The following is a 15,220-nucleotide window of genomic DNA, read 5'->3' as shown; positions in this document are numbered from 1 at the left end:
ATAGAAAATGCTGGGGGCGATTTCTGAGCTGCTTTGGACCTAGTTTTAGGCCTGAAAATACTGATTAGAGACTGCAGAGTGGAGCTGGAAAGGGGAATGAATCATTCACACATTCATTCACATTAGTTATGTTTTAGATGTAGTTTTCTAGAGAGAAAGGCTCTCTCCTTTCTCTAGGTTTTAGGGTTTTTAGTATTGTTTCTTCTCATTTTCAGAATTCTACCTTGGTTTATTTTAGTTTTTCTTCTACTTTTATTTGTTCTAGTACTTTAGTTCATCTATTTCTCTTGTTGATTTCTCTATTTTCCCAATTTAATTTATGAATTCTTCATGTTAGATTCAATTTTCATATTAATGCAATTTATGTTCTCAAGTTTATGATTGCTTTCTTAATTTGTTGTTATTGTTTCCTCTTGCAATTGTTAGGCTTAGCTTTTGCTATATCTTGTTGGTTTCTATGTTTTTATGTTATGCCTTAAAAGTGTTTGATAAAATACTTGGTTGGGTTTTAATTTAGATTTCTATATTCTTAACTTGGGTTGATCAATTAGAGACTCTTGAGTTATCAAAAGTCTTTTGTTGATTGGTAATTGAGATTGCCGGTTAGCTTGAACTCCACCGAAGCTAGTCTCTCACTATAAGTTGACTAGGACTTGTGAATTCAAGTTAACTGTGTGCACTTGACCTTCCTCCATTGGTTAAAGGTTAACAAAGTGAAGGTAATTCACATTTACCATCACATTTGATGATGATAATAAGGATAAATCTTCTAAATCTCAATCATTGCTAAGAGCTTTCTTAATTATTAGTTTATTTTCTTATCATTTACATTCCTTGTTCAACATTTAAAAACCCTAAAAATACTTTTCCATAACCAATAGTAACATACTTCCCTGCAATTCCTTAAGAGATGACCCGAGCTTTAAATACTTCGGTTTATTTTTATTGGGTTTGCTTAAGTAACAAACAATTTAAATATTGACTGAGGATAAATTGTTGGTTTAGAACTATACTTGCAACGCGATAATTTTTGTAAAAAAATTTACTGACATTTTTCCTCCGTTAGAAGGAGGAGCACAAAAAATGGTTGATGAGTTTTTTTGCATTTTTTTTCTTTTTTAACTTTTCTATTTGTTTGTTATTATTCTTGCTCCAATTATTGTGTTGAGCTCTTTTATTTAAAAAAATCCTAAATGATAAAATTTCTCTTTAAGAGTGTGTTTGGATGTAGGATGGAAAATGAAAGAAAAGAAAATAAGAGAAAAAAAAAATAAGAGGAAAGAAAATAGAAGGAAAAGTAGATGTTTTTTTATATGTTGTTTAAATGGGGAAAAAATAAATAGAGAGAAATTTTTCTTTTTGTTTGGATAGAAAGAAAATTGAGAAGAGAGAAAATGGAAGTAGAGGAAATTTATGTTAATACCCTTTTTATATTACATATAAATTATACATTACTAATGTATTTAAGTCATTTTTTCCAAAAAAAATTAGTTATTCAATTTAATTTTCAAGATTTTAATATATTATTTTTATGAATAATTTTTTTTATAGTCTTCGTTGTTTAATGATTTTAAATGTCCTAAACAAAAAAATCTAACTATTTTTTTTCCGAAAAACTATATAATAAAATCATATACAAAAGTCATAAATAACTCAAAGGGTATATAAGTCATTTTGCTATTGACTCTCCTTTCTTCTTCAGTTTTCTTCATAGGTCATAGATGAAAAAAATTAAGTGGGTCCCACACAACTTTTTTCTTTTCTATTTTTTTTCTCTTGCCATCCAGACGACGTAAAACCAAGTTTTCCATTCATTTTTTCTTTCAAAGATTTTCTTTCCTTTTATTTTCAACTGATCCAAACAATGTGTAAGAAAAGTTTTCAAGATTTAAATACCTCATATTACAAGTAAAAGACACTGACAAAAGTTTAAAGTGATTTAACATTTTACACTATTTTTAAAAATGTGAAGACAGGAACAAGAGGGATATTTAACGGATCTTTAAAACTCTCTATCTATATAAAGCTGATCCGAATCATTGAAAAAACAAGAAAAATATCTTTGAAAATAAAGTATTGTAATTTTTTCATGTCTTTTGTTCTTAGTTTATTCTTTTCTTGTTCTTTCGTCTTAGAAAAAAAATTTTATTCTTTAAATTATTATCTAGGTTGTTCTTTGATTTACATTTTTAAACAAGATTACATACCTGTAATTCTACTACTATTCTATATTTTAGTACAGTTTCAGAGAATCGAAAAAAGATTCATCAATTGTAAAAATTGAGAAGGTATTTTTGTTGGTTCATCTTGTGAGTTTTTGAACTTCACACACTCGATTATTCTATGATCTTTAGGCTTGAGAAGGCTTAAGAAAAGAGTATCTAAAATTCTTATGTCAAACTGTGGTTTAATCTGAGTCATGTCGGAGAAGATTTGGAGAATATTTAAGATTCTTCTTTATCAGTGGTATCTAAATGAATCGCTTCTTAGCCTGAGAAGGCTTTAGGCAATAGATTTTTATTTATTTGTGGCAGTTTTTTCTCTTATTTATGGTGTAACACCCTAATATTCAAATCCTTATACTCGAGTCATAAGTCAATGATATTACAGTGGCATGACTCTCAGGTGGATTTTTAATACATAAATATAAGTATAATTGAAAGGAGTATTAATTGAGAAGCCTGAAAAGGAGTAAAATGAAATCGTGAAGACGTAACACTCACGCATCGACAACAAAAGATAAAGCGTGAAGCCGACAGCGATATACAGATAAAGGCATAAAGGAGAGTAAGAGAAGGACATTATATATATATAACATATGTGATGAGCGGATAATTTATACGCTTTTTGACATTGTTTTTAGTATGTTTTTAGTAGGATCCAGTTACTTTTAGGGATGTTTTCCTTAGTTTTTATGTTAAACTCACATTTCTGGACTTTACTATGAGTTTGTGTGTTTTTCTGTGATTTCAGGTATTTTCTGGCTGAAATTGAGGGACTTGAGCAGAAATCAGATTCAGAGGTTGAAAAAGGACTGCTGATGCTGTTGGATTCTGACCTCCCTGCACTCAAAGTGGATTTTCTGGAGCTACAGAACTTAAAATGGCGCGCTTCCAATTGCGTTGGAAAGTAGACATTCCGGGCTTTCCAGCAATATATAACAGTCCATACTTTGGCCAAGAATTGACGACGTAAACTGGCGTTCAACGCCAGCCTTCTGCCCAAATCTGGCGTCCAGCGCCAGAAAAGGATCCAAAACCAGAGTTGAACGCCCAAACTGGCACAGAAACTGGCGTTCAACTCCACAAATGGCCTCTGCACGTGCAACACTTAAGCTCAGCCCAAACACACACCAAGTGGGCCCCGGAAGTGGATTTATGCATCAATTACTTACTCATGTAAACCTTAGTGACTAGTTTATTATAAATAGGACCTTTTACTATTGTATTAGGAATCTTTGGTCTCAGTTTTATATCTATTGTTCATCTTAGGAGACTATTGATCTCGTTTAGAGGGCTGGCCATCTCGGCCATGCCTGGACCTACACTTATGTATTTTCATACGGTAGAGTTTCTACACTCCATAGATTAAGGTGTGGAGCTCTGCTGTTCCTCAAAGATTAATGCAAGTACTACTGTTTTCTATTTAATTCATCTTATTTCTCTTCTAAGATATCCATTCGCACCCAAGAACGTGATGAAGGTGATGATTATGTGTGACGCTCATCATCCTTCCCCCTTATGAACGCGTGCCTGACAAACACTTCTGTTCTACATGAATTAAGCTAGAATGAGTATCTCTTAGATCACCTTACCAGAATCTTCGTGGCGTAAGCTAGAATGATGGCGGCATTCAAGAGAATCCGGAAGGTCTAAACCTTGTCTGTGGAATTCTGAGTAGGATTCAATGATCGAATGACTGTGACGAGCTTCAAACTCGCGATTGCTGGGCGTTAGTGACAGACGCAAAAGGAGGGTGAATCCTATTCCAGCATGATCGGGAACCGACAGATGAATAGCCGTGCCGTGACAGGGTGCATGAGCATATTATTCACTGAGAGGAGGGGATGTAGCCACTGACAACGGTGATGCCCTTGCATACAGCCAGCCATGGAAAGGAGTAAGACTGATTGGATGAAGATAGCAGGAAAGCAGAGGTTCAGAGGAACGAAAAGCATCTCCATTCGCTTATCTGAAATTCTTACCAATGAATTACATAAGTATCTCTATCCCTATTTTATTATGTAATATTCGAAAACCATATCACTGTTTTATATCTGCCTGACTGAGATTTACAAGGTGACCATAGCTTGCTTCATACCAACAATCTCCGTGGGATTCGACCCTTACTCACGTAAGGTATTACTTGGACGACCCAGTGCACTTGCTGGTTAGTTGTATCGAAGTTGTGACAATTATGAATTAAGATCAAAGCACCAAGCTTTGGAGCCATTACCAGGGATTGTTCGAGCCTGGACATCACAATTTCGTGCACCAAGTTTTTGGCGCCGTTGCCGGGGATTGTTTGAGTTTTCGGCAAGCTTTTGGTCCGGTAACATCAGTGCCAAATTCTTTTTTGGTCCAGCAACAACAGTGCCCAGTTCCAAGTTTTGATCCGGCAACAACACCAAGTTTTTGGCGCCGTTGCCGGGGATTGTTCGAGTTTGGACAACTGACGGTTCATCTTGTTGCTCAGATTGGGTAACTTTCTTTTCGTTTTCTTTTCAAAAATCTTTCAAAAATATTTTCAAAAAAATTTCTCTTTTGTTTTCGAAAAAAAAAAAATAATAAAAATGTTTTCAAAAATTTTATTCAAAAATTTTAAGAATGAATTCTAGTGTTTCATGAAGCATGTTGAAGCCTGGCTGGCTGTAAAGCCATGTCTAAATTCTTTTGGACTGAGGCTTCAACTAATCACTTCAATGCATGTAATTCCATATATCACAGCTTGGCTGGCCATTGGCCATGTCTAGTGTTTTGGACTGGAGCTTTCATTGAAAGCTTGGCTGGCTAGTGAGCCATGTCTAATTCCTGGACTGAAGCTTTAGACTAAGAATGCAAGATTCCTGGAATTCATATTAAAAATTTTGGAATCTTTATTTTTTCTTTTAAATTTTTGAAAAATATAAATAAAAATCCAAAAAAATTAGAAAATCATAAAATTAAAAAATATTTTCTGTTTCTTGTTTGAGTCTTGAGTCATGTTATAAGTTTGGTGTCAATTGCATATGCATCCTGCATTTTTTTCGAAAATATCATGCATTCATAGTGTTCTTCATGATCTTCAAGTTGTTCTTGGTAAGTCTTCTTGTTTGATCTTGATGATTTTTTGTTTTGTGTCTTTTCATGTTTATCATATGCATTCTTGAATTCTTAGTGTCTAAGCATTAAAGAATTCTAAGTTTAGTGTCTTGCATATTTTCTTTGCATTAAAAAACTTTTCAAAATTATGTTCTTGATGTTCATCATGTTCTTCATAGTGTTCTTGGTGTTCATCTTGACATTCATAGCATTCTTGCATGCATTCATTGTTTTGATCTAAAAATTTCATGCATTGCATATTTTTCATGTTTTCATAAAAATTCAAAAAAAAATCAAAAAAATATCTTTCCCTTTTTCTCTCATCAAATTCGAAAATTGAGTTGACTTTTTCAAAAATTTTTAAAAAAAATCAAGTTGTTGCCAATGAGTCAAATCAAATTTTCAATTTGAAAATCTTATCTTTTTCAAAATCTTTTTCAAAAATCAAATCTTTTTCAAAATTCTTAGTTATTTTCGAAAATTCCAAAAATATTTTTCAAAAATCTTTTTCTTATTTCTCCATCAAATTTTCGAAAATAACATAGTCAATTAATGTTTTGGTTCTAAAATTTGAAGTTTGTTACTTGTTTGTTAAGAAAGATTCAAACTTTGAGTTCTAGAATCATATCTTGTGATTTCTTTTGAATCAAGTCATTAATTGAGATTTTAAAAATCAAATCTTTTTCAAAAACTAATTTCTATCATATCTTTTCAAAAATATCTTCTTATCTTATCTTTTTCAAAAATTTGATTTCAAAATATCTTCTCTAACTTCCTAACTTCCTATCTTTTCAAAATTTGTTTCAACTAACTAACTAACTTTTTGTTTGTTTCTTAACTTTTTCAAAACTACCTAACTAACTCTCTCTCTCTAATTTTCGAAAATATCTTCCCTCTTTTTCAAAAATTTCTTTTTAATTAACTAATTAGTCTTATTTTTAATTTTAAAAAAAAATTTTCGAAAAAAAAATACTAACAATTTTCAAAAAACCATTTTCAAAAATCACTAACTCTTTTTCAAAATAATTTTTGAAAATTATCCCTCCCCCATCCTATTCTATTTATTCATTCATATCCTAACATCTCATCTCACATCTCTTCCATTCGTACAGTTGCATTTCTTCCTTTACATCACATTCTTTGTCTCCCCCTTCTCTTCCACTCACAAAAGGATCCCTATACTGGGGTATAAAGGATCTTTATTATTATTATCATTTTTCTGGCCATTCTTCCTTGTCATATGAGCAGGAGCAAGGATAAGAACATTCTTGTGGAAGCAGATCTAGAACCTGAAAGGACTCTGAAGAGAAAATTAAGAGAAGCTAAAATACAACAATCCAGAGATAACCTTTCAAGAAAATTTCGAACAGGCAGAGGAGATGGCAGCCGAAAATAATAATAATGCAAGGAGGATGCTTGGTGACTTTACTGCACCTAATTCCAATTTACATGGAAGAAGCATATCCATTCCTGCCATTGGAGCAAACAACTTTGAGCTGAAACCTCAATTAGTTTCTCTGATGCAGCAGAACTGCAAGTTTCATGGACTTCCATCTGAAGATCCTTTTCAGTTCTTAACTGAATTCTTGCAGATATGTGATACTGTTAAGACTAATGGAGTAGATCCTGAAGTCTACAGGCTCATGCTTTTCCCTTTTGCTGTAAGAGACAGAGCTAGATTATGGTTGGATTCTCAACCTAAAGACAGCCTGAACTCTTGGGATAAGCTGGTCACGGCTTTCTTAGCCAAGTACTTTCCTCCTCAAAAGCTGAGCAAGCTTAGAGCTGATGTTCAAACCTTCAGATAGAAAGAAGGTGAATCCCTCTATGAAGCTTGGGAAAGATACAAACAGTTGACCAAAAAGTGTCCTTCTGACATGCTTTCAGAATGGACCATCCTGGATATATTCTATGATGGTTTATCTGAGCTATCAAAGATGTCATTGGATACTTCTGCAGGTGGATCCATTCACCTAAAGAAAACGCCTGCAAAAGCTCAAGAACTCATTGACATGGTTGCTAATAACCAGTTCATGTACACTTCTGAAAGGAATCCTGTGAGTAATGGGATGCCTATGAAGAAGGGAGTTCTTGAGGTTGATACTCTGAATGCCATATTGGCTCAGAATAAAATATTGACTCAGCAAGTCAATATGATCTCTCAGAGTCTGCATGGAATGCAAGCTGCATCCAACAGTACTCAAGAGGCATCTTCTGAAGAAGAAGCCTATGATCCTGAGAACCCTGCAATAGCAGAGGTAAATTACTTAGGTGAACCTTATGGAAACACCTATAACTCAACATGGAGAAATCATCCAAATTTCTCATGGAAGGATCAAAAGCCCCAACAAGGCTTTAATAATGGTGGAAGAAACAGGTTTAGCAATAGCAAGCCTTTTCCATCATCCACTCAGCAACAGACAGAGAACTCTGAACAAAATGCTTCTAATTTAGCAAATCTAGTCTCTGATCTATCCAAGGCCACTGTAAGTTTCATGAATGAAACAAGGTCTTCCATTAGAAATTTGGAAGCACAAGTGGGCCAGCTGAGTAAGAGGATCACTGAAATCCCTCCTAGTACTCTCCCAAGTAATACAGAAGAGAACCCAAAAGGAGAGTGCAAGGCCATTGACATAAGTGCCCTGGCCGAACCTGTGAGGAGAGGAGAGGACGTGAATCCCAAGGAGGAAGACCTCCTGGGACGTCCAGTGATCAATAAGGAGCTTCCCTCTGGGGAACCAAAGGACTCTGAGGCTCATCTAGAGACCATAGAGATTCCATTGAACCTCCTTATACCCTTCATGAGCTCTGATGAGTATTCCTCTTCTGAAGAGAATGAGGATGTCACTGAAGAGCAAACTGCCAAGTTTCTTGGTGCAATCATGAAGCTGAATGCCAAATTATTTGGCATTGATGCTTGGGAAGTTGAACCTCCCTTGTTCATCAATGAACTAAGTGATCTGGATCAACTGACATTGCCTCAGAAGAGACAGGATCCTGGAAAGTTCATAATACCCTGTACCATAGGCACCATGATCTTTAAGGCTCTGTGTGACCTTGGTTCAGGAATAAACCTCATGCCCCTCTCTGTAATAGAGAAACTGGGAATCTATGGGGTGCAAGCTGCTAAAATCTCATTAGAGATGGCAGACAGCTCAAGAAGACAGGCTTATGGACAAGTAGAAGATGTATTAGTAAAGGTTGAGGGCCTTTACATACCTACTGATTTCATAGTCCTGGATACTGGAAAGGAAGAGGATGAATCCATCATCCTAGGAAGACCTTTCCTGGCCACAGCAAGAGCTGTGATTGATGTTGACAGAGGTGAAATAGTCCTTCAATGGAATGAGAACTCCCTTGTATTCAAAACTTAAGGATCTCCCTCTGCAACCATGGAGAGGAAGCTTGAAAAGCTTCTCTCAAAGCAGAGTCAACCAGAGCCCCCACAGTCAAACTCTAAGTTTGGTGTTGGGAGGCCACAACCAAGCTCCAAGTTTGGTGTTGAACTCCCATATCCAAACTTTAAGTTTGGTGTTGGAGAGTCTCAACAAAGCTCTGCACATCTGTGAGGCTCCATGAGAGCCCACTGTCAAGCTATTGACATTAAAGAAGCGCTTGTTGGGAGGCAACCCAATGTTTATCTAATTCTTATTTTTATTGTTTTTCATGTTTTCTTAGGTTCATGATCATGTGGAGTCACAAAATAAATATAAAAATTGAAAACGGAATCAAAAACAGCAGAAGAAAAATCACACCCTGGAGGAGCATCTGTCTGGCGTTCAGCGCCAGAACAGAGCATGGTTCTGGCGCTGAACGCCCAAAATGGGCAGCTTCTGGGCGCTGAACGCCAGAACAGGCATGGTTCTGGCGTTCAACGCCAGAAATGGCACACAAATGGGCGTTGAACGCCCAAAATGGCCACCAACCTGGCGCTGAACGCCCAGAGTTGGATACAAAGGCATTTTTACATGCCTAATGGGTGCAGGGATGTAAATCCTTGAACACCTCAGGATCTGTGGACCCCACAGGATCCACTCAGGATCTGTGGACCCCACAGAATCCACTCAGGATCTGTGGACCCCACAGGATCAACTCAGGATCTGTGGACCCCACAGGATCCCCACCTACCTCCACTCACCTCTTCTCACCACTCTCTTTCACACAACCCCATAAACACTCTTCCCTAAAAATCCCTCACCAATCACCTCAATCTCTCTTCCCCACTAACCCTTCACCACTCACATCCACCTACTCTTCCCAATAAACCTACCTCATAAACTCCACCTACCTTCAAAATTCAAAACCAATTTCCCACCCAAACCCACCCATATGGCCGAACCTTAACCCCCCCTCCCTTCCCTATATAAAGACCTCCATTCTTCATCAAATTCACACAACACACCCCTCTACACTCCTCTTGGCCGAAACTACATCTCCCTCTCCCTCTCCATATCTCTTCTTCCTCTTCTTCTATTCTTTTGTTTATTGCTCGAGGGCGAGCAATATTCTAAGTTTGGTGTGGTAAAAGCATAGCTTTTTTGTTTTTCCATTACCATTGATGGCACCCAAGACCGGAGAATCCTCTAGAAGAGGGAAAGGGAAGACAAAAGCTTCCACATCCGAGTCATGGGAGATGGAAAGGTTCATCTCCAAAGCCCATCAAGACCACTTCTATGATGTTGTGGCCAAGAAGAAGGTGATCCCTGAGGTCCCTTTTAAACTCAAAAGAAATGAGTATCCGGAGATCCGACATGAAATTCAAAGAAGAGGTTGGGAAGTTCTAACAAATCCCATCCAACAAGTCGGCATCCTAATGGTTCAAGAGTTCTATGCAAATGCATGGATCACCAAGAACCATGATCAAAGTAAGAACCCGGATCCAAAGAACTATGTTACAATGGTTCGGGGGAAATACTTAGATTTTAGTCCGGAAAATGTGAGGTTGGCGTTCAACTTGCCATACATGGAAGAGAACGCACGCCCCTACACAAGGAGAGTCAACTTTGATCAAAGGTTGGACCAAGTCCTTATGGACATATGTGTAGAAGGAGCTCAATGGAAGATTGACTCCAAAGGTAAGCCGGTTCAACTAAGAAGATTGGACCTCAAGCCTATAGCTAGAGGATGGTTGGAGTTTATTCAATGCTCAATCATTCCCACTAGCAACCGGTCTGAAGTTACTATAGACCGGGCCATCATGATCCATAGCATCATGATTGGAGAAGAGGTGGAAGTTCATGAGATTATACCTCAAGAACTCTACAAGGTGGCTGACAAGTCCTCCACCATGGCAAGGTTAGCCTTTCCTCACCTCATTTGCCACCTATGCAATTCAGCTGGGATTGACATAGAGGGAGATATCCTCATTAAAGAGGACAAGCCCATCACTAAGAAAAAGATGGAGCAAGCAAGAGAGCCCAGTCATGGAGCTCAAGAGGCGCAAGAAGCTCATCACCATGAGATTCCGGAAATGCCTCAAATGCACTTTCCTCCACAAAACTATTGGGAGCACAATAACACCTCCCTAGAAGAATTGAGTTCCAATATGGGACAACTAAGGGTGGAACATCAAGAGCACTCCATCATGCTTCATGAAATAAGAGAAGATCAAAAAGCAATGAGGGAGGAGCAACAAAGACAAGGAAGAGACATAGAAGAGCTTAAGGACATCATTGGTTCCTCAAGAAGGAAACGCTACCATCACTAAGGTGGATTCATTCCTTGTTCTTATTTCTTCTGTTTTCGTTTTCTATGTTATGTGTTTGTCTGTCTTTGTGTCTTCATTACATGATCATTAGTAGTTAGTAACTATGTCTTAAAGATATAAATGTTCTATGAATCCATCACCTCTCTTAAATGAAAAATGTTTTAATTCAAAAGAACAAGAAGTACATGAGTTTCGAATTTATCCTTGAACTTAGCTTAATTATATTGATGTGGTGACAATGCTTCTTGTTTTCTGAATGTATGCTTGAACAGTGCATATGTCTTTTGAAGTTGTTGTTTAAGAATGTTAAATATGTTGGCTCTTGAAAGAATGATGACTAGGAGACATGTTATTTGATAATCTGAAAAATCATAAAAATGATTCTTGAAGCAAGAAAAAGCAGCAAAGAACAAAGCTTGCAAAAAAAAAAAAAAATAGGCGAAAAAAAATAGAAAGAAAAAGAAAAAGCAAGCAGAAAAAGCCAAAAGCTCTTAAAACCAAAAGGCAAGGGCAAATAAAAAGGATCCCAAGGCTTTGAGCATCAGTGGATAGGAGGACCTAAAGGAATAAAATCCTGGTCTAAGCGGCTAAACCAAGCTGTCCCTAACCATGTGCTTGTGGCGTGTAGGTGTCAAGTGAAAACTTGAGACTGAGCGGTTAAAGTCAAGGTCTAAAGCAAACAAAGAGTGTGCTTAAGAACCCTGGACACCTCTAATTGGGGACTTTAGCAAAGCTAAGTCACAATCTGAACAGGTTCACCCAATTATGTGTCTGTGGCATTTATGTATCCGGTGGTAATACTGGAAAACAAAGTGCTTAGGGCCACGGCCAAGACTCATAAAGAAGCTGTGTTCAAGAATCATCATACTGAACTAGGAGAGTCAATAACACTATTCAAAATCTGAAGTTCCTATAGATGCCAATCATTCTAAACTGCAATGGATAAAGTGAGATGCCAAAACTATTCAAGAGGCAAAAAGCTATAAGTCCCGCTCATATGATTGAAACTATGTTTCATTGATAGTTTGGAATTTATAGTATATTCTCTTCTTTTTATCCTATTTGATTTACAGTTGCTTGGGGACAAGCAACAATTTAAGTTTGGTGTTGTGATGAGCGGATAATTTATACGCTTTTTGACATTGTTTTTAGTATGTTTTTAGTAGGATCCAGTTACTTTTAGGGATGTTTTCCTTAGTTTTTATGTTAAACTCACATTTCTGGACTTTACTATGAGTTTGTGTGTTTTTCTATGATTTCAGGTATTTTCTGGCTGAAATTGAGGGACTTGAGCAGAAATCAGATTCAGAGGTTGAAAAAGGACTGCTGATGCTGTTGGATTCTGACCTCCCTGCACTCAAAGTGGATTTTCTGGAGCTACAGAACTCAAAATGGCGCGCTTCCAATTGCGTTGGAAAGTAGACATTCAGGGCTTTCCAGCAATATATAGTAGTCCATACTTTGGCCAAGAATTGACGACGTAAACTGGCGTTCAACGCCAGCCTTCTGCCCAAATCTGGCGTCCAGCGCCAGAAAAGGATCCAAAACCAGAGTTGAACGCCCAAACTGGCACAGAAACTGGCGTTCAACTCCACAAATGGCCTCTGCACGTGCAACACTTAAGCTCAGCCCAAACACACACCAAGTGGGCCCCGGAAGTGGATTTATGCATCAATTACTTACTCATGTAAACCCTAGTGACTAGTTTATTATAAATAGGACCTTTTACTATTGTATTAGGAATCTTTTGTCTCAGTTTTATATCTATTGTTCATCTTAGGAGACTATTGATCTCGTTTAGAGGGCTGGCCATCTCGGCCATGCCTGGACCTACACTTATGTATTTTCATACGGTAGAGTTTCTACACTCCATAGATTAAGGTGTGGAGCTCTGCTGTTCCTCAAAGATTAATGCAAGTACTACTGTTTTCTATTCAATTCATCTTATTTCTCTTCTAAGATATCCATTCGCACCCAAGAACGTGATGAAGGTGATGATTATGTGTGACGCTCATCATCCTTCCCCCTTATGAACGCGTGCCTGACAAACACTTCTGTTCTACATGAATTAAGCTAGAATGAGTATCTCTTAGATCTCCTAACTAGAATCTTCGTGGCGTAAGCTAGAATGATGGCGGCATTCAAGAGAATCCGGAAGGTCTAAACCTTGTCTGTGGAATTCTGAGTAGGATTCAATGATCGAATGACTGTGACGAGCTTCAAACTCGCGATTGCTGGGCGTTAGTGACAGACGCAAAAGGAGGGTGAATCCTATTCCAGCATGATCGGGAACCGACAGATGAATAGCCGTGCCGTGACAGGGTGCGTGAGCATATTATTCACTGAGAGGAGGGGATGTAGCCACTGACAACGGTGATGCCCTTGCATACAGCCAGCCATGGAAAGGAGTAAGACTGATTGGATGAAGATAGCAGGAAAGCAGAGGTTCAGAGGAACGAAAAGCATCTCCATTCGCTTATCTGAAATTCTTACCAATGAATTACATAAGTATCTCTATCCCTATTTTATTATGTAATATTCGAAAACCATATCACTGTTTTATATCTGCCTGACTGAGATTTACAAGGTGACCATAGCTTGCTTCATACCAACAATCTCCGTGGGATTCGACCCTTACTCACGTAAGGTATTACTTGGACGACCCAGTGCACTTGCTGGTTAGTTGTATCGAAGTTGTGACAATTATGAATTAAGATCAAAGCACCAAGCTTTGGAGCCATTACCAGGGATTGTTCGAGCCTGGACATCACAATTTCGTGCACCAATATGTAAATAGCAACTAGTTGCGACCCGCGAAGTTTAGGCCGGCTAGGGTACAGTATGAAAGTAGTTGACAACAGTATCTCCTAATCTCTCCCAAAAGAAACATAAGAGCCTCTATAGGCAAGTTCAAGAGAGTTTAATACATAGTATAAGTTTTTCAAAATAAAGGTGGAGAGATTCTAAGCAAAATATAAAGTAGAGAATATAAAGATCTTTGCCATCTCTCAGATGAACCACAGCTCACTTCTGAGCACCTGGACCTGTATCTGAAAAACAAGAGATATATACGGAATGAGAACCCCTGACCCATGGGTTTCCAGTACGGTAAAAGTGCCAAATAAATACAATGCATTGTAATAAAAACTCGCTAAGCATCCTAAACTTCCTTTCACTGATATTCACCCTATGTTCTCACTAATCCATAAACTGGCAACTGTCATAAGGGAATGGTAAATCTAAAATATATCTTTCATGCCTCTCAACTCTCTCTAACTCTCCAATGAATCAGAATTAGATTCATAAACAAAACCATCACCGGTTATTCTGTCTCGGAAATTCTGTATCAATACATCATATCCTCACCTGGAGCAAGTGAATTCACTTCACTGCGTCTACCCAGGGAGCTCAAATTATCTCATTCAATAATCATCATCATTATTCAATCACATCATCAATTCACCTCAGCAAGAACAACCCTCAACGTCCACCGACACCAGCATGAGGTGTAACAGCCCAGACTACCATCTAGCACGATATTGTTCGCTTTGGCACACAAGGCCTCACGGTTTTATACCTTGCCAAGAGATTTTATTAATTATTAATTTATTTTTCTTGTTATTTAAATTACTTGTTCCCTATTTCAAAAATAAAAAAAATACACTTTTACTTATAACCAATAATAAATCATACTTCCCTGCAATTCCTTGAGAAGACGACCCAAGGTTTGAATACTTCAGTTATTTATTTTTATTGGGTTTGCTTTAGTGACAAACAAAACTTTTCTACGAAAGGATTCTGGTTAGTTTAGAAACTATACTTACAACGTGATTATATTTGTTAATTTCTTTACTAGCAGAAATTCGATCGTCAATGCTACCCTCAGCTGATAGGTCAACCGGTGCTGCATGTTCTTTCTGTCGCTTCTATTTTCGCTTGCGGTGCATCATTCATGAAAAACAAAAATATAACACCATAAGATGAGAAAATACAAAGGCAAGGAAGCGTACATTATTGGAATGAGGTACTAACCCCTAGAATTGAGTGAGTGAATTAGTGTGACATTAAGAAAGATTAGGTATGTGAATTCTAAATTGCGTGCGGTTTAGAACACACTAGCATAAGAGGCTAAGTCACAATAGAAGCATGCACGTCACTCATCCTAATGTTCTTGAAATACTTTAAGTAAGCTTGTAAGTTGAGACAAACTATA

General features: G+C 37.4%; 1 non-coding gene across 1 annotated transcript; it reads right to left on the bottom strand.

Moving 5' to 3' along the window:
- Positions 1-7,075: 7,075 nt before the first annotated feature.
- Positions 7,076-7,183, bottom strand: LOC148565125 (small nucleolar RNA R71). Its single transcript, XR_015885006.1, has one exon. It is a non-coding gene; the product is annotated as a small nucleolar RNA R71 (small nucleolar RNA).
- Positions 7,184-15,220: the final 8,037 nt, after the last annotated feature.

The sequence above is a fragment of the Arachis ipaensis genome, chromosome B5, assembly GCF_059453495.1.
Source record: "Arachis ipaensis isolate K30076 ecotype BB chromosome B5, ASM5945349v1, whole genome shotgun sequence".
Classification (NCBI taxonomy): domain Eukaryota; kingdom Viridiplantae; phylum Streptophyta; class Magnoliopsida; order Fabales; family Fabaceae; genus Arachis; species Arachis ipaensis.
Note: the sequence above shows the minus strand (reverse complement) of the source record. Positions and strands in the feature narration are given on the sequence as shown.